The sequence below is a fragment of the Triturus cristatus genome, chromosome 4_2 (assembly GCF_964204655.1).
Source record: "Triturus cristatus chromosome 4_2, aTriCri1.1, whole genome shotgun sequence".
NCBI classification, from domain to species: Eukaryota; Metazoa; Chordata; class Amphibia; order Caudata; family Salamandridae; genus Triturus; species Triturus cristatus.
Window position 1 is genome coordinate 113431135 of NC_140586.1, and position 20339 is coordinate 113451473.

Below are 20339 nucleotides of genomic sequence, written 5' to 3' on the forward strand. Positions count from 1 at the left end.
GAGAACTTGAAGCACATTTCCTGTAGCCCAAGGAGGTAACATTGAGTAATGAGTGCACCTTCGACTGTGAGCAAGAAAAGGATACCCTTCTGTTTGATCCACACAATATACCTGTTAGACTTGTCACCCTTAGGCTGGGGTTCACCCAAACCTTCTGCCTTTCATCTTCATTTTTTCTGATCTCATTTTTGTTGGCCATAGGACTCTACTAACCAGTTCAAAAATGTGTGTGCTCACTCCATAAAGCATGATAACATTGGCTAACACTCCATTAGCACACTTAATATACTTATAAGTCCCAATTAAAGTTATACAAACATGTACCCAGGGCCTCCAAATTAAATGCTACCAGTGTGCCTGCAGCAATTATTGTGACACCCACTTAGTCTTTAAACATGTCTCAGGCCTGCAATTGCAGCCTGTGTGTGCAGTATAAACTGTCATTTCGACCTGCCAAAATAAACCTTTTGCCAGACCTAAACCTTCCTTTTTAATACATATAAGTCATCAAAATGGTAGGCCTTAAATAGCCCATAGGGTAGGGTACAGTGTATTTAAAAAGCTGGGAATGTGTTTTTACTTACATGTTCTGGTAATGAAAAACTCTTATATTCGTTTTCTACTACTGCAAGGCCAGCCTCTACAAAAGGATAATATTGGGTTGCCTTACTGCATTTAATAAGTGATAACTTTCAATTTGGAGTGGGAGGAATATCAAGTTTGGTGTCTAAACAATTGTAATTTAAAAACCTCTTTAATGGTAAAGTCAGATTTTAAGACACAATTCTCAAAATGACACTTTTAAAAAGTTGCAAAAAGAACAATTGATTGACAGAATGCAGAACAATGTCATACATTCACCTCAGTACAGATATATGGGTCTAAATCCATTGAGTCTTGCTCCCCATGCCATTCTAGTTTAGACCCAGCCATATGCAATTCAGTCTTGAAACTGTTCCCCATGGGAACAGTCCAGCCTGAACAGCCAGGCCGGGTCCTCCATGGACTGGAAGCAAGCATCCTAGGACCGGTTTCATGGTATCACCCCTCAACAGCCAGGTTAGCTTGCCTCCAGTGGCATGGAGACCATGGGACCCACGTCTGGGCATACCCAACCCACTCTGGGTGATAAATGCAAAAAGCAGAATTGATGGACAGACTGCAGACAATGTCATACATTCACCTCAGTACAAAGGTCTGGGCCTAAATTCATCATTTGTTTTCTGCCCATGCCATTTCAGTTTAGACCCAGCAATATGCAAATCAGTCCTGACCTTTTCCCCATGGGAACAGTCCAGCTCGAACTGCCAGGTCAGGTCATCCCTAGACTGGAAGCAAGCATCCTAGGACCGGTTTCGCAGTATCACCCCTATTCATCCAGGTTAGCCTCACTCCAGTGGCATGGAGACCATGGGGCCCACGTCTGGGTATACCATCCCACTTAGGGTGATAAATGCAAAAAGAACAATTGATGGACAGAATGCAGAGCAATGTCATACATTCACCCCAGTACAGAGATCTGTGTCTAAATCCATTGTTTTTGCTCCCCATGCCATTCCACAAAGAACTGTATTTCGATCACTAAGATCATAAAAGTACACCATAGAACAGGACATTTGCAAACACAAGATACAAATAAAATATAGCATTGAAAATGAACATTCACAGTCCAATTCCAATAGCAGCATAATAAAGTGATCAAAGTGCATCATTGTATTTCATCCAAATAGCAGCCAAGTGTAACAGGTTCTAATATGCCACTATTGATAAATGAGAACATCACCATAGAATACATTAAAAGCAATAACAAAACGTGTAAAAGTGCTTAAAAAGATAAGAAAAGCAGCATTCACTTGATATAGTGCGAGGCACACAATACGAATCTGGCATGAGCCATATAGTAAGGCACAACCTAAAAGCTAACAGGGGAGTACTTGATGCGCCTAATCCACATAGCCATTAAGAACTTAGCTGTACAAAATACAATCAAAAACGCATAGTATTTGACTGCAATATTCTATAAGCCTCCTTGTACTTTCTTATCCCCTAATTTCTGCATAGTGGGGCTATCCATTTAGTTCGTGATTGGTAGTACAAGGGGCAAAAGAATAAAACATGTTCAAGTGACTCTGGTATCCCCTGGCAGCAAGAGCAATGTCCTTCATCCCTCTCACTTACTTTGCCCTATTTTCTTATAAAGATTTTTACAGGTAGGCACCCATACCTGAACTGCATGTATAATTTTCTTGCTAATGGGAGTTCACTTTCGTCTATCGTGGCCTCAAATGGCAATGAATGTTTAAAATTCATAAAAGCAATTGAAAGTGAGCCCTTGCAGTTCATTATCAAATCAGTCGCAACAGTGCCCCAATACGCGACTTTGAGACTAGATTTGTTTGTCTGACTAAGGGTTACTGGATGGCTCCAGTATTAATCTAATCCTAGTTTATGGAGCAAGTTCTTAACTGTGCACATCCAAGGAATCTTGACCATACAAATTGGTGTCATTAGTTCACGGAGACCCACCCTGTAGGACGCAAGACCTGGAGTAGACCATAGCCTTTGCTAAAACATAAGAATTCTTAAAACAATTTTGTGTGCAATTCTTTTCTGGCCTAGGTCCAGATAGAGCAGAATTAGTGGGGTGGACACTGGAAGGTTCAGTTGGGATCTAAGATTTTTTTTTCGGTTGCTGAAAGACCACTACAGTTTGAGCAGCCCCACACCTCCGCCCCATATAGGGCTGCCCCAAGTGCTTTGGCATTATATATCTCTAGCGCTGGAGCCAATATCCTACATATAGTTTTCCTATAGATCCTAACTATATTCACCATTTGCTGGACTACGGATAGGTGCACTCTTTCCAATTGTGGGAGACAGCTCATATTTTGGGTGAATCTTATACCAAGGTAGTCAAACTCTGTCACTAGCTCTAGGGGTGCGCCACCCACATTCAAACACTTCTTGCATTTTGACTTTAAGCTTGACAAAAAAAGCATACATTTTGATTTGGAGCTCTTTAGCTCCAACCCCCGTTCCAGACAAAACTGCCTGGAAATCATTTAAGAGCTGCTGGAGCCCTTGCAGCGACTTTGATATGAGCAGGGTATCATCCGCAAATAGGAGAGCTGGGGCCCATTGTCCACCTATTTTCAGCGCATCACAACCATCCCTGCTCAGAAAGCTAGTAACATCATTAATAAACAGGGTGAACTGGGTAGGTGCTAGTACACACCCCTGTCTAACTCCTTTCTCAATGTGAATCGATTCTGTTAGCGCCCCGCTATCACCCCATCTTACTTGTGCCAAGGTGTTTGTGTGAAGTCTTATTAAAATGTTCAAGAGGGGAGTCGACATACCCATGTCTTTAAGGACCTCCCATAGTTTCACTCTCTGTACCATATCAAAGGCGTCATGTAAATCAACAAAGGCAACACAAAGTAGTCTATAGTTCGCTGGAAGTGCACGATCCCCTTTCTTAAAAATGGTAACTATTTCTGCCAGTTTCCATGACTGTGGAATGTCCATCCCCGAGAGGATACTATTAGAAAGTAAATTAATGTAAGGACCCCAATTTTCCAAATTTTCTTTATGCAGGTCATTTGGAATTCTGTCGGGACCGGGGGCACGTCCGGGAACACATGAACTAATTGCTTTTTACGTCTCGCTAAGTGAGAATTGCAGTCTGTTAGGTTCAGTTGGGGACCCACTCACATCTATGATGGCCCTATCATTGTCCAACCTACCCTTATCTGTATATAGTTAGCTAAAATGTGCAACCCACTCTTCTGGTTGGATGCAAAAGTCAAGCGTGGGTTCGTTCCCCCTAGAAACAGCAGCTACAGTTTTCCAAGAATCTTTGGAGTCCCTATTAACAATGGTATCATGCAGATCCGACCATAGTAGATCTTCCTACACCTTTTTTGCATTAGAGATTACTGACCTATGATATGCTCTAGATTTGGTGATCTCCACCTGTGATATAGATTTAATGGCCGCAAGGAGCTCACCTTTCCCCACTCTACAAGCATTATTGTACCAAGGTTCAGTTTTCTTCTTTCTTGGTTTACCCAGGACTCCCATTATTATTTCACCAGATTTTCGTGTGAGTGAATCATCTTTTCATTTCTTGTTTTACTAGGAAGTTTGGACAAATTATCATAATCAGCTTTAACAGTTTCCTTGCTAGTATTTAGGACCACAGGGTTTTTTACAATCCACTCTCACTTGATAGATCTGTTATTATTATTAGGCTGAAGCACTCCTATCTCACAATGGCATCTACTCCCAGAGTATGGAGTTTTCTCAATGCTCAATGAAAAGCCAAGGGCATTATGATCACTATCTAATCATTCAATCACTTCCATGTCCGCTATGACAGGCCACAGCTCTACTTGGGCAAGGAAGTAATCCATTCTGTGCACTATCCCAGTCTATTAAAGGTAGCTTTGCCGTGGCGATCTAAGCTCATATTCGAGAGTCAGTGCCAACAGCTGTCCCGCTTTAGGTGACCATCTTACTTTGGGTAATTCTAGATGGGGTATTCCCCATTGATTATCCAGCTCAGAGGTTAGGTCACGAGGGACTGCAGCTAATGGCTCAAATGTTGCATTGAGGTCACCTGCCACCAAAAGGATGTCTCTGGATCCGGGGTTAACTAGCAGTTGCTCAATTAGGCAAATGGTAATAGTTTCATTTCTACCCTCCACTCTTTATAAACATTTATTCATTTTATTGATAGACCAGAGGGGAATGGGAGTCTAAGTGCTAGAATGTCTTTGGAACCACATAGTAGAGTAATAATGGTACATCGGCGTGTGGTCTTAACCCAAATACATAGTTCCCCTGAGGGACTTCCCTTGGAGCTCTTAGTTGCTTCAACACAGAACGATGTGTACCCAATTCTATGACATGGGGTAAGAAATCAAGTTTCCTGAAATAGACATATGACATAGGTGTCAATAAATTCTCTCCACTCGGCATCAGGCAAAAATTTGGCTAACCCTGCTACATTCCATGAAGCAATCTTCACCAAGGGATCCACAGTTAAATCTGCCCATGTAGAGTTGAAGTGCTTTTTACTTTTCTAACATTGAGTGTATTGGTATCAGGTAGTGTCATCAGCCCATCTTGTCTATGCAAACAGACGCTAGCCTGTTCAGAATTAAGTTTCCTATCCCTGGGAGGGTCCACTTCTTGTGGGCGTATTGGCAACGGGCTCACAACCCCTCCCCCACTTCTTCGTTAGCATTCGAACTATACAGAATCATGTGCTCCAGTCACTGATGTTCCCTGCTGGTTGCCCTGGTTTCTACACCTGCTCCCCTATCGCTTTTGGCACGCTGGGATGTCAAAAGGTCTGTCGGGGCAAAAAATTTGAGCTGGATGACAGTATGCGCATTTGACATTGTCCGTGCTTCAATCGCCATAAGCCCCTCCACTAGATCATACCTCACAAAGGAGACCCGAATAAGATCTTGGATAGCAGCAGATGTTCGCAGCCTTTCAACATCTAGGATGTCACTACTAATTATTGAATAGCAGTGTCTGGTTTCACAGAGCCAATTAATAACTTTGTTTGTCAGAGACTCCTTGTTTTCCCATGACCCAATGGGCAGCTTTGGAACATGGGTAAGATATACAGCTGCCCTGTCACCCCCCCCCCCCCCCCACCCAAGACCTCCATTCGGCCATGGCCATAAATTGGTCAGGGTGGCAGCACATTGCTCCAGACCCATCCTCCATTTTTCCTTACTTACATCCCCAAGCTCTCCAAAAAATCTCCCCCAATGCAGCCTCCGAGAAGGCATCCATTCCCCAGCGTTCCCCTCTTGATTTAAACACATCAGTGGGGCTGTGTGCGTTTGAGCATCTGAGTTTAGTAATGACACTGGTTGAGGAGCTAGAAGGAAGGTTGACCTTAGCGCAGCACTTCTCTGGTGTTTTTGTACCTCCCCCCGGCCCCTTGCAGCAGCACGTAGGGCTGTTAATGTACACCCCATCACAATTTCCAACATCAAGGAGAATTTTAACCTGCTCTCTGAGCTTGTTAACAACTTCTATCAGACTCCGCAGCATAGTCAAAGTCTCAATGTTCATGCAGATTCTCCCTGGTGGGGTTCGGCTCTTCTGTTCAAACTCAGTATTGTCAAGTACAGAATACCTGTTACTACAGTCCACCGATATTGCCTCCTGGGATGTAGATAAACTGTCACAATGAACATGATTAAGCGGGCCGTCATTCCCCTCTGACTCTGGAGCGTGTGCTTTTGTGCGTTGTTTTTCAAACAATTTCCGGAAGCGCTGGGACGGAGGGCTAGAGAGGGCCACTGTGCTAGGGTTGAATAGACTGGAGTTAGAAGTAATAATATCAGTACACTCGGTCAAAAGCGTGTCAATTCTAGTGAGTACATCACCGGCCACCTTCCTAGTAGGCGTTTTTTTCCCCTTCAGTGCCCTAGGAGCCCCATCTTTCACCTTCAGTTTACCCAGATCACTAAGCCAGCAACAGGCCCTAGGGCAATGGTTCTTTTGGAGGCGTTGTAGTTCTAGAGGCACTCTTGTGGTTTGACACACAGTGATGACCTTTTACTACCATTATTTTAACTGACTTTAGTGTGTTATTTCATCCTAGCCTAGATGTACAACGGTCCTGCACATGCCTTGCTTCTCTTCTTTCTTGTAATCTTGCTGTCTTTCAGTGGGAGCTGTCATGGAGTAGGACAGCCTTGCCAAGAATGGAACGTGTGGGATGTGCATTTGAAAGCATGAGAGGGATAGGGAGTTGTGGAATGTATTTTTTGGTTTTGAAGTGCAGCGTTGTGGGCAGTGATGCACACATGTGCTTGGTGTTGTACATTGAGAGATGAAGTGTGTGAATCTATAAGCAGTTGTGCACAACTGTGCATTGTGTTGTACATTGATGAGAATTATGAAGTTCTTACTATTGGCTTTGACATGGCCTCATGTCATCCTTGTTTCCTGACATTGCCTTGCGTCAGCTTTTCTGCATGCACAGCAGCGCTTGCAAGTTGCTTGGTTTATTCACGTTCAAGGTCTTTCTGTTTTTGTGAGGGATTGTTTATGTACTCTGAAAGGCTCTGTGAGCTTCGTCAAGATATAGGCTGGAATATGCGAGATTTGAAGAAGGGGACGTGAGAACTCCTTCCTAACGTGGGAATGCTTGCTTGGAACCTGGCCAGTTCTGGTAAGATTCCTCTGGCCCGGGGGGAGGTCTTTCTCAAAACTTCTAGTGCGTTTAAAGCTAAGGGTTGCTGACTCGGAAACCGGGAGTTTGGGATCTGAGTGGGGGCGGACGTGTCTACTTCAGAGAGTGGACCCTGGTTACTGCGGCTCTCAATCAAGGCTGTTTACTTCCCCAGTCTGAGATGCAGTGTTTGCACCAGGTGATGTATTGAGTTTTGGTTATTGCCATTGTGATGTTTGGTCAGTGGCTTTGAACATTTGAGGTGTTTTCTTTGTGATATGGGAGAGAGTTGAGGTGCACATCCAGGGTAATCATCTGATGTATATATCTATATATATAGCTTCCTGATCTCTTGCAGGATGTCCAGTATATTTGCTTGAGTCTTATCTCATATTATTTGCTGCTTATTTATTAATCAGTATTATTCATGCATTTAGATTATTGCTTGCATATAAACATAAATATATCTCTGTGTATATGAATCATTTGCATTTGGCATCTGGGAAAGCCTTTCTGTTAGAGAGCATTGTGTAAAATAAAACCCCATGCCTTATTCTAAGAGAGAGTCCTAGCATTTTGTAAAATAAAACCTTTTTCTAAAGGTGTTGTTTGTTTTTTGTTATGTCTTTTGCTTCGCCAAGTGTCTAGCCATCGTGTGTGAGATGTATTATCTGATAGCCGTAAGCAAGACATCTAAAAATTACAATCATTACAGGAGTAGAATGTGTATAAGACAAACAGGTGTCACAAATAATCTAAAGGAGAAAACAGATGCAAATCACAGTACTGGTGCATGTAAACAGGTTGATGCAGTCACTATTCCACGTTGAAAAACCAAGGGGAGTGGCCCTGCCCTGCCTCTTCCTGGCGCGGCCCGGGCACACATGCATGCATCCCACCATACAGGAGCCCCTGGCAGTTTTTGAAGCACCTCCAGGTGCTGTGGCGTGCTTCGGCGGCGGTCTGGCCACAAGGTATGCTGGTCAGTCTGGTCCCGGGGCAGAAACAGCAAGCAAATGGGCGTCCTTTATAAGAATCGGATGGTGTGGAAGCCATAGCGTGGCTGCTTCTCAAAGCTCTCTCCAAGTTTCTCCTTGCTGTCGAAGATGGGGAAGGCTGCGCCATTCATCCTCCAACCCAGCACCCGCTGTCAATGCTGACCACCTGCTGATCGCAAAAGAGAGGAAGATGGGATAGTGAAGTCTGCCAAGACAACTTTGCCTACTCAGCAGACAGGCGTGCGCAATGTGTGGTTGGGACAATGCAAATCTGTCTTGACCCTGGTCCCCATGAGAACTGTCCAATCCGAACTGCCAGGCCAGGTCCTCCTAGGACCGGTTTCAGGGAATCACTCCTCATCAGATAGATTAGCTTGCCTCCAGTGGCACAGAAAGCAGGGGACAGATGTCTGGGCATACCCATCCCACTCGGGGTGATAAATGCAAAAAGAACAATTGATGGACAGAATGCAGAACAATGTCATATATTCACCCCAATACAGAGATCTGGGCCTAAGTCCATTGTTTTTCTGCTTCCCATGCCATTCTAGTTTAGACCCAGCCATATGCAAATCAATCTTGACCCTGTTCCTCATGGGAACCGTCCAGCCCGAACTGCATGGCCAGGTCCCCCCTGGACTGGAAGCAAGCATCCTAGGACTGGTTTGGGGTATCACCCCTCATCAGCCAGATTAACTTGCCTCCAGTGGCATGGAGAGCACTGGTCCCACAGTTGTCCACAGTTGGCACTTTGTGCTTCTAAGCACTGTTTTCACTAAATCTTTCAAATTGCATATCTCTGGGTCTACTGATTAGATTTCTTTGTTTTCGTGTCCCATGTTTTTTAATTTTACTAAATTTTTCTAAATTGGTGTAGAATTTTTCTTTTGTTGTGTTTTCACATTATTACTGTTTGAAGTGTTGCATAAAAAACTTTGCACGTTGCCTCTAAATTTAGTCTGACTGCTTTTGTTCAAAGCTACCAGAGGGTTAAGCACGGGTTAATTTGGGGTTTGCTTGTGCTTCACCCTCACAAGAATTGTGGTTGCTGCTTGAGTATGATTTCAACCCCCTCAACCAGAAGCTCAGTTTCCTACATATGCTGATTTCCTAGAGAGGAGTGGACCAAAAAGATGGGGGGGGAGGAGGCATCTGAGAAAGGTTTATTAGAGAGTGATGAGGATGAGTGTAGTACTATGAAAAAGAATCACACCGAGGGACACTAGCGTGAATAACTCATTGCATTGTGTTGTATTACGTATAATTGTGTGATTAAAAGTGTGTTCCTTCTTTCTTTGAAAGGATATGTTCTGGGCCAGATATTGGAGGTATTGGGTCTGTTGATTGTTTAGTGCTGAGCTCATACACTCCACACTGTCTCACTAAAAAACCTGTGACTGCTTACTACGGTGAAAGTCAAGAGTGGAAAGGGTTGTGCTTGGCCCAATTTGCAGATCCATACTAGGACTGAACTCAGAACACTCGTGGCTAATGACCACCACAGTTGGGATCCAATAGCCCCTGTTTGCCCTCTGCTCCAAGTGGTTTCTAATAATATGTGAGGCATTTTGATATTCAATAATTCTGTTGGACAGCCCTCAGTTCCACGCAGAGGTCTATTATCTATAGGGATCAGCAGGGTTTGTGTTGGGGAGTAAGAACTTTTTACTAACATATGTTCAAAATCAGAAGTAAAATTGGTGAGACTCAGGTGCACTTTAGGCTCGTTGTGAATATTACTGTGACCTCTCCACCCTTCCCATTGGTTCTAGCAATTTTAGTTATGGATTATCCAAAAATGCTAGGCAGAGTGCAGAGACTAAGCCAATATGTTTAATGCAGAGTAGATGTAAACATTCTCAAATGATAAACTCTTTTATAGGAAAACTACTACCCCTGTCCGAACTGTTTCTATGCTCTCGAACTAGTATGACGTGGGGAGAGGGACGAGGCAAGGCTGTTCTCTGTCAAGTCTCCTCTTTGCATTAGAGACAGAGCCACTGGCCTGTAGAAGCAGGTAGGTAGATCTATATATAGGCATTCCAAGGCAAAACACCACACATTATATTTCCTTTTATGCTGACAGCAGGCTGTTGCTTCTTTGTAACATGAATGTGACATCGGGTGTGAGGATTTGGGTGTAGTATATGATATGGCTGTGGGTCCTTACTGTGGAATACATTCATAAAACCGGTCTTGGGTCCAGTCAAGCTCGTTTGTAAACCTTAAGCTCAACCCTGGGTAGCTGTGTCTTTGAGCAGCAAGGCTAAACAAAGGAACCTGGTGTAAAGCATTTAACAGTACCAAACAACAAAATAAGAAAGTCACACAAGAAAGACACACAACAACAATTTATAAAAATAGAGCATATTTCTCTAATTTTTAGAGCCCTTGACCATCATAATCCACCAGAGGATTCTGGAGATACAAATTTTAGAAGAAATAAATCCTTTTAAATCCCCAGCTTTGGACGCTTCAGTATCACTTGCTTTACAAACAACTATCACAACATGGTTGATAATGAAACAACCTAGTTTGACGATGTCTCTGATGCACAGACGAACCAATAGTGCTTTGTTTCAGACTGTGCTAGCATAGACAATCCATACACATAAGGCCTTTCCTACCAGCTGCACCACGGGCATGGACCCTCATGCTCCATAGTCAGTTCCTGCTGTTTTTGCTTTTACTAGCCCATGCCACCCAACCTATGCCATACGCCTCTGTCTCCCAATAGGTTTGTTACGCTTCATTCCTCCAAACTCTTCCCACCAGGGTCGTTCGTCTAGCCTGTGCTCCGCAGCATGATTTTGCCCACTGCCTGTGCTACACCATATCCTGAGGAAGGCACTTTCAAAAATAAAAATGAGCAGGCATACTCACTGTCCGGTCCGGTCACTTTATCTCCGGGCATGAACGAAATTTCACTGTTCACCAGCTCGGCCCTGCTGCATTCCTGAGACAATTCTCACACTGTTCCCTTGCCATAAACAGCTTGAGAGCAGGGTGAAGATTGGCTCGGTCAGGGGCTGCCAATGCTTCTTTGGAGACTTGGGGGCTCTGGATGTAATCCACCCCTGGCTCCTATCATTGCAGATAGGCGAGGGTTCAAGTGCCCATGTCGGGCTGGGAAGAGCAAGGCACCCGTTCAAATCGATCTGTGCACTCACCCCTAAGGAATCCCAGCATCATCACACTCACTCAACCACCCTTCAAGCTACCCCCACCGACGTCTGACTCCGCCCACCCTCACCTGATTCTACATTGGAAAACTGCAAAGTTTACCCAGGCAATGGCGCACATTGCTATGGTTAATAAATGGAAAATTAATAATTTAATGTGGGGCCAGGGGGCAGAAGGACAACGCCCCTCACGCCCTTATAAAGAAACCGCCACTGGTGGAATGGTTAGTAGTTGTGTTGGCAGTGTTTTTGGCAGCACTGGCAGGGGCAATGGGTGATGCAGGCTGCTGTGGCCTCCTGAGAGGGACTGGGGAACTTAGGGCCTCATTTAGAACTTGGTGTAAGGGCTACTCTGTCACATCGGTGATGGATATCCCGGCCACTGAAATATAAATCCCATTACATCCTGGGATATATATTTCGGCGGACGGGATATCCGTCACCGTTGTGATGGAGTCATCTGTCCTCTGAGTTCTAAATCAGGCCTGTAGTTCTTTACAAACTAAGCACTGCCTCCACTCATCAGTGATAGTGGTGCTGAAGCAGGAAAGGGATTAGCAAACCGGACACAAACCAAAACATGAAGCTCATGTATACATACCATCAATAACAAATATTAAACAATAAACCTGCTGTATCACACGATTCATAGACAATCTAAGATTGTAATAGAAGGGCTGAGAGAAAGGTGGGCAGAATACATGAATAGGTCAATTAGCAATGGGGCAGGGCCGGCGCTAGGCATGGGCAGTATGGGATTTTACCCAGATCTCTTGACTGGGGGAGAATGTCTGCATTGTCAGCATTCCGTTTGTTTGTTGTAACGCTTTTCGCCCTAAGTGGGATGGGTATTCCCAGACGTGGGACCCGTGCTCACTACGCCACTGGAGTCAAGCTATCCTGGCTGATGACGGCTGATAGCCAGAAACCGGTCCTAGGATGCTTGATTCCGGTCCAGGGAAGACATGGCTTGGCAGTTCGGGCTGGACTGTTCCCATGAGGCACAGGGTCAAGACTGATTTGCATATGGCCATGTCTAAACTGGGGTGGTGTAGTGGGCAAAAGAACGATGGATTTAACCCAGATCTCTTGACTGGGGGAGAATGTCTGCATTGTCAGCATTCCGTCCATCATTTGTTTGTTGTAACGCTTTTCGCCCTAAGTGGGATGGGTATTCCCAGACGTGGGACCCGTGCTCACTACGCCACTGGAGTCAAGCTATCCTGGCTGATGACGGCTGATAGCCAGAAACCGGTCCTAGGATGCTTGATTCCGGTCCAGGGAAGACATGGCTTGGCAGTTCGGGCTGGACTGTTCCCATGAGGCACAGGGTCAAGACTGATTTGCATATGGCCATGTCTAAACTGGGGTGGTGTAGTGGGCAAAAGAACGATGGATTTAACCCAGATCTCTTGACTGGGGGAGAATGTCTGCATTGTCAGCATTCCGTCCATCATTTGTTTGTTGTAACGTTTTTCGCCCTAAGTGGGATGGGTATTCCCAGACGTGGGACCCGTGCTCACTACGCCACTGGAGTCAAGCTATCCTGGCTGATGACGGCTGATAGCCAGAAACCGGTCCTAGGATGCTTGATTCCAGTACAGGGAAGACATTGCTTGGCAGTTCGGGCTGGACTGTTCCCATGAGGCACAGGGTCAAGACTGATTTGCATATGGCCATGTCTAAACTGGGGTGGTGTAGTGGGCAAAAGAACGATGGATTTAACCCAGATCTCTTGACTGGGGGAGAATGTCTGCATTGTCAGCATTCCGTCCATCATTTGTTTGTTGTAACGCCTCGCTCTCAGCATGGGGCCCGCACAGTGCAACACACCACCAAACCTATTGTGCCCCTACCAATCCCATTGAAGAAAGTTGTCTGTTTGCAATTGGGCATACAGGAGGGGCCCCCCGCCCTGGGCCTCTCAGGGATGCTGTGGGGAGCCCTAGGGGAGGGGGACACTTCATCTTGTGCCAGTTGCAAGGACGCCTAATTGCAAGTGTGTCCTGCAATTAGGCCTCCTGCCTGGCCGCCCAATGAGAGACACTGCAGGACACCCATTGTCAGCACTTTACAGTCTGCACTGTTTTAACTTTCAGCCCCCAAACTATTCTCACATCTTCAGCCCGATATGAGCTGTGAAAGAGGTGATTGTAGGTGGCAGAGAGGGGAGCTGCGGCCCATGAGGAGTCTGCACAGAGCAGCTTCCGGAGGCCTGAAGGTGTCACTTATGTAAATTAGAGGGGCCTCAAACATTCCACTTAGCCTGGGCCCCAAAAATCTAAGAACCGGCCGTGCAACAGGGAGTGGGATAGTGTCAATAAGAACGCCCTTCGAAAACCTCAGAACGCCTGAATGAAGCTGATTACCTTTCACCACATGCACAGTGTATACAATCTGCCTAATAAAATCAAGGACCACCACCAGAGGGCACAGGCTAAATGTCCCAGATGCAGTGAGATAGAAGCATATCTCTATCATCTGGTCTGATCATGTCCCAACATGGGGGCATATTTACAAGCTGGCGATAAAAAATTATCGCTGCTTTTGCGGCTGTTTTCGGCCGAAAAGCGGCGATAATTTTATCGCCTAATTAGCAAGGCCACGCTAACGCGTGAAACCTTGCTTTAGCGTTGGGATTCCTAACGCCCAGCTTTGCATCTCTAATGAGATGCAAAGTGGGCATTCCTGACCTAACATGACAGGAGAAATGTCGCTAAGCTACATTTCTCCTATCATCAAGCCCCACGCTATGAAGCATAGCGTCAGGAAAAGTAGCGATAACCCCTGTTATCGCTACTTTCCTTACGCCTGCTTCAGGACTGACTTAGCCATGATATCCTAAGGAAGGTGGATATCATGGCTACGTTTGTGAGTCCCTATCAGCAAGCTAACGTCACACTGCGTGAGATTATCGCTGGGTTTCCAGCGATAATCTCATGTTAGGCAGTTAGCGTGAGGATTTTTATCGCTGAGGAGATAAGCGTTGCTAATAGCGCTCTATCTCAGCGATAAAAATCCACGTTACCCGGCGATAATTATCCTCACGCTAAGAGCGCTGAGCGATAATTATCGCCGATTGTTGCTGATATGCCCCTCGGTGCTTTACTGGGAGGAGGTGATATGATACATTCCAGTATCAGCCGATAGACAGCTTCTCGTAAGGCCTGGGATTTATATACTCAGAAAGTTAACTTGGCTGAAGGGGAAATGGGTTCAAAATCATAGATTTATTATTGGTGTTGGCTAAAAAGGCAGGTGACCATGAGATGTAAAGCTGTGGTGGGGTACAGTATTGGTAGCTGGAGAAGAGAACTGCAGAGATGGGTGGAATATGATGGAGTGGGTGGAATATGTTACTACTTGGGGATGTTTAAAGGGGTTTAGTCAAGATGGATAATGCCAGAGCTTGGGATCAACTATGATCTCAATTAATTAGAGTGTTTGGGGTAGGAAGGCGCTGGCTTCATTCTCACAGCTGCCTCATAGACCACTTGCAGATGGAGATGGCATTACTCAGTAATAGTTTCCCCCGACTTCATCTCATAGATAGCAACTGAAGAGTTGACCAACAAGGGTCCCTCATGCACACTGAATTGCAAAACTAACCCTGCTGCCCAAAACCTCCTTCCCTGACGATTGTATAACTGGATTATTATGTTTTATACTCTTTTTATTTTATCAATGTCAGTTGTTGATATAAGTGGATGGTGGCTATTCTTCGAGTAAGGCACTTCTCGAACCAGTATCTTCCAACCGGTTGGACTCATAATATCTTTTGATCTGTACAGGTGGAAGTCCACAGTACAAGGACACTTGTCGAGATCTGTATGAGAAAGGGATATGCACATGCATTCTTGGCACATTGCAATGTATAATGACAATTCCATAACGTATTCACCATGTGGAAGCTCATTGCGTATTATGTTAATAGTTGCAGATTGTAAAATCAATAAAATATGTTATAAAATGAGGTGAAGGCAATCCTGGTGGTTGTTTCCTCATTTCTTGTTTATGTCTGAAGTACCTATTTGGGTAACTGCAATTACAGTAAGAAGGGGAAGTAGCCTTTATCACTCAGGCATTACAATGCAATGTATTTACCACACGTTTTTACAATGCATACGCCTTTACCACACGTGCTTTTACAACAAAATGGTAAATATATATGGTAAGTGTGTGTATATATATGGTATTTTTAGGGTTTAGGGATGGGTAAGGGCATAGGATGGTAAGGGTGTTTTAGGGCTTAGGGGTGTTTAAGGGTATCGGGTGGTAAGGGTGTTTTAGGGCTTAGGGGTGTTTAAGGGTATAGGGTGGTAAGGGTGTTTTTTCAGGTTTGGATGAGTAGAGTATAGGCTGTTAAGGGTGTTTTTAGGGTTTTGGGTGGCTAAGGGAATTGGTGTACAGCTTAAACTGCTGAATGTATTTACATCAAATTTAGCAGAAAGCAAGCTCAAGGCCCAGAATTAGTGCTTTGTGCGTTTTCATGTAAATCCTTTTTTGAGCAATTAATGATAAAATAACTTTGTATACATAGGGACGCGGAGGCTCTGCGGATCGCAGCAGATCTCAAACTTAGATCTGATTGGCTGCCACCACATCAAACAACAAGTGGTGGCAGCCATCTTAGGACTCGAGTCCCGAAACAGCAATTTGTTTTTTGAAAAGAGGGGGCTCAGTGAATTTAAAAATAACCTCTCTGTCTGGGCCAGGTCCAGGAGGAAGGCCTACCTTATTTGGAGTGGGAGAGGGGACACATAGCTCCCCCTTCCCAAGCCTCCATAAGGCCTTGGGGACCCCCCGGGGCTGGTAAGTTAATTGAAGGGCTGGAAGTTAATGGAAGGGGATGGGGCGCGCGATCCTCCTTCTCGGGCCAGGAGAGGCTATGTGGACCCCATCACACAGGGCTGGCAGGATAATTGATGGGGAGGGGGCCTTGCTGCCCCCTCCCGGGCCAAGAAAGGCCCTGGGGACCCCATCTCCCAGGGTGGGCAGATCAAGTGAAAGGGAGGGGAGGCTGCACGCCCCCTCTCCCCGGCCCATTTCCGGGGGTCAGTAAAAATATTGAAGGGGCAAGGGCTACGCAGCCCTCCCCCAGGCCAGGAGTAATGTAATAGTTAGGTGAGATATTCCGTTTTAAACTCTAAAAACCACTGAAATTCACCAGTTATAGTTAGTTATCTCAAGTAACTATGATTTGTGCCCTAAGCTAACTATATCTCACACCCCCTGCCATGCACTGATTATGACCTCACATATAACGTCACTTATAACATGTTCTATGACATCACTGATGACATCTCAAATTACATCATTGATGACATTACTGATGACATCATCCAATGAGTGTGTTCATTTTTTTTATAGTTTGCCTAGTGGCGGGTAACGACCATATTACTTTTCTACCTAATTTTTTACAGCATGTGTCCAGCTAATCGGTATAAGTGTTTACAAAATGTATTTGCTCCAAATGCACCATAGGTATTTAGAGGTATTGAACACTTTATAAATGTTTATATTGAAGAGTAACTCTGGGTGCAGGTGACAGTTGACGACTTGTGTTCATTATTTTTCACACAAGTTTTTTGGTACTGCAGAAAAAGTTCCCAGCAGAGCAAAGATTCTACGCACCACATACAAAGTATTGTAAGCAGCTTTCAGTTATTAAACAGAATTGTCTCAGCGTGACAATTTCCACTTAACATAGAAGACTGTGTGCACCAGGTACAAACCTATATAAATGTGCTTTTTTTACTTCAAAGATGGGCTATCTGTAAAGTTTTCACAACAGTATGAAGGCTGCAGGTAGTATGATCTTTATACATTTGTTATTTTATATGAATAGTCGCTCTTTGGACAAGTTTTGCATAGGGTCTACACTGTTCTTAGTAGACACTCTTTTAATACTATGTGGTGTATTTCTCATGAGAGTTTCACTATCTGCAAACAATGTGGTACAGAGTAAACTCCTGCCATAGAATAAACGGTGTTAACAGTACCCACTTTTCTACTTATATCTACTTAATTTCTCAAAGTAGATTCAGTGACTGTCAGGGGTTTGATACAGGTAAAGACTGTCCATGGTAGGGCATTAGGTATGTAAAAGGGACTCACTATCTGGAGTAAGTTGGTTTTCCCTGAACAGTTGTATACAGATTGAACCTTTTTGTGCAGGATATGTTACCCATTCATCTGTGGTTTACAGCCATCATGAACTAGGCTACCCATGAAGTGTATGATATGGGTCAATAACTTAACAAATGCTTGCTTTACTTATCGATGTTGTATATACAAAATCAGTAATGATGCTTCATATTATTCTGAGCTATTTTGCACTAACTATCATAGCTCTAATTCTATAATTGTGTATAGTGTAATGTGTACAAAAGAAGCTTGAAGGATGTTCTCACTGATGTCATCACTGATGTCATTTGAGATGTCATCAATGATGTTATAAATAATGTCATAGAACATGTCATGAGTAATGCAATATATGGGGTCATAAGCAGTTCATGTTGGGGCACAAGTTATAGTTAGCTCTGCTAACGATAACTGGTGAATTTCTGTGTTTTATTTTTTAGTTCAAAATGTTAAAGTTGTCACTGACATAATCACCTAATTATAACATTACTTTAACCTTTAGTTTTTTCTGTGAATTTCTAATTTTGTTTTTTAAACAAGAACAGATCTTTTTATCACACCTAAATATAACGTTACCTTTGTTTTTTTTAGTGAATTTCTAGGATTCTTTTTAACATAAAGTAATATTTCATTACCATACATACAAGTCAATCCCCCTGCCACCACAAGACTTTATGTTTTTTAAAATAGAGGGAAGCCACATGTTCCCCTCTTCAAGCCTTATTAGGCCCTGGGGAACCCACCTCTCAGATCCTTTTTTTTTTGTTGAAGGGGAGGGTGTCTACGTGGCTGATCTCCCCAAGCCTTTTAGGCCCTGGAGACCACAGTGACACTATTGAAAATAAAGGTGAGGGATGCGTGCACCCCCTCCCCAACCCTTGTTAGGCCCTGGGGGCCCCATCCTACAAGGCCACCACTAAAATCAAAAGTGAGGGGGCCACGTGGCCGCCCTCCACAAGCCTTGTAAGGCCATGGGCACCCCATTCCCCAGGGAGGTTGTTTTTAGTTAAAGGGGACGGCAGCTGAGTGGCCCCCCTCCCCAGCATTGACAAGCTCTGGGGACCCTATCCTCCAGGAACACTATATTAATTAAAAGGTAAAGAGTTCATACGGCTACCCTTCGCAATCCTTTTCCAGCCCTGGGGACCCAATCCCCTGAGGCCCACAATATTAAAAGTGGGTGCTCTGGTGCCCTCCCAGGGCATCCACCACACACAACGGGGGCTACAGCAGGAGCCCCAGGGACCCTGCGTCCCCAGCAAGCCCTCTGCATGCTGCGTGAGCTGGCATTTCTTCCGCCCACAGGGAACTGATACTAATGCTGCTCCCTCCCAGTGGGAGAAATAATTTGATGTGTTTCCCTGCCCTTATCAGTGCAGGCAGGGAAACAAATCATAAGCCTGCTCTGAGCCTGCAGGAGCATTTGCAAAACTCCCCCCACTGGGAGCAGTCTTTGTGTTTGCTCTCGCTTCGCAAGAGATTCAAAAATTCTTCTGCCAAGCGGGAGATAACACAGATTTCCAATTGCGATGTCCCTGGGGTGGGTTCTCTGGGACATAGCATGTGAGCAGGACCCAGGTGATGGGGTTCCTGGGGCCATTAATAACTCTGGTAGGGGGCCGCACGGCCCCCTCCCTTAATTAAAGTAATTGACCCAGGGTGGGCTCTCTGGGGCCTTTAAAGGCTCAGAGAGGGATGCTGCATGACCCTCCTTCCCATTTTAATTAATTTTGGCAACGGTGTGGGCTCCACTGGGCTTTTAGTTGTTCAGGAAGGCTAGCTGCCCTCCCCATTTTGGAAAATTTTGGCCCTGGGGGAGGGCTCCGATGGGCCTCTGGAGGCTCGGGAAGGGGGCTGCGTAACCCTCTTCCCTTATATGCAAAGTTTTAACCTGGGGTGGGCTCCCATGACCTTTAGTGGCTTGGGGAGAGGAAGCCAAAATGCCCCCTCCTTTTGTTTCCTGATTTCAGCCCCGGCTGTGGACTTCCTGGCGCCTTTAACGGCTTGGAGAGATGGGCTATTTGGCCCCTTTCCCATGATTGAATAATGCCCCAGGGGTGGGCTCCCTGGGGCTTTTATTTCTCTCCTGCGGGAGTCCCACAGGATTGCAGCAATTTTTGCCGAATTGTTTTGGTTTTAGCCTTGGAGGGGTTCCTCAAAGGCCCCTCTCATGAGGCCTAGGGGGTCAGGGTATCCCTACCCAGGCCCCTTGTATTACTTATCTTTTTACTTCAGGACAGGGGACTAAGGGGCATATTAACAAGGGCTTTATCTCCGCTCTTTTGGCTTTAAAAGCCAAAGAAGCGGAGAGAAAAATATCGCCCTATCAACAACAGGGTGCTAACATGCAAAATCGCATGTTAGCACCCTTTTTCACTACGCTTCCCTTTGCATCTCTAATGAGATGCAAGGTGGGGGTTCCAGAGCAAAATAATAGGAGAAATGTCGCTAAGCAACATTTCTCCTATTATCAAGCTTCACGCTAACCCTGTTAGAGACAAAAAAAGCAGTGCTAACCACGGTTAACGCTGCTTTTTTACGTCTGCTAATTTTCAGACTTAGCCATGGAATCCAACGGGAGTTGGATTACATGGCTAAGTCCACCATGGGCTATCAACAAGGATATCCCTATCCTTGTAGTTTTATCACTGCATTACCAGCGATAACCTCCCAAAATGCCGCTATCGCTGGATTTTTTATCACCTAGGCGGTTAGAGTTGTTAATAACGCAATAACCAGGCGGTATTATCCAGCGATAGCGGGCGTTAAAAATATTAACGCTAAGCGCCCTTAGCGTTAATTTTCCCT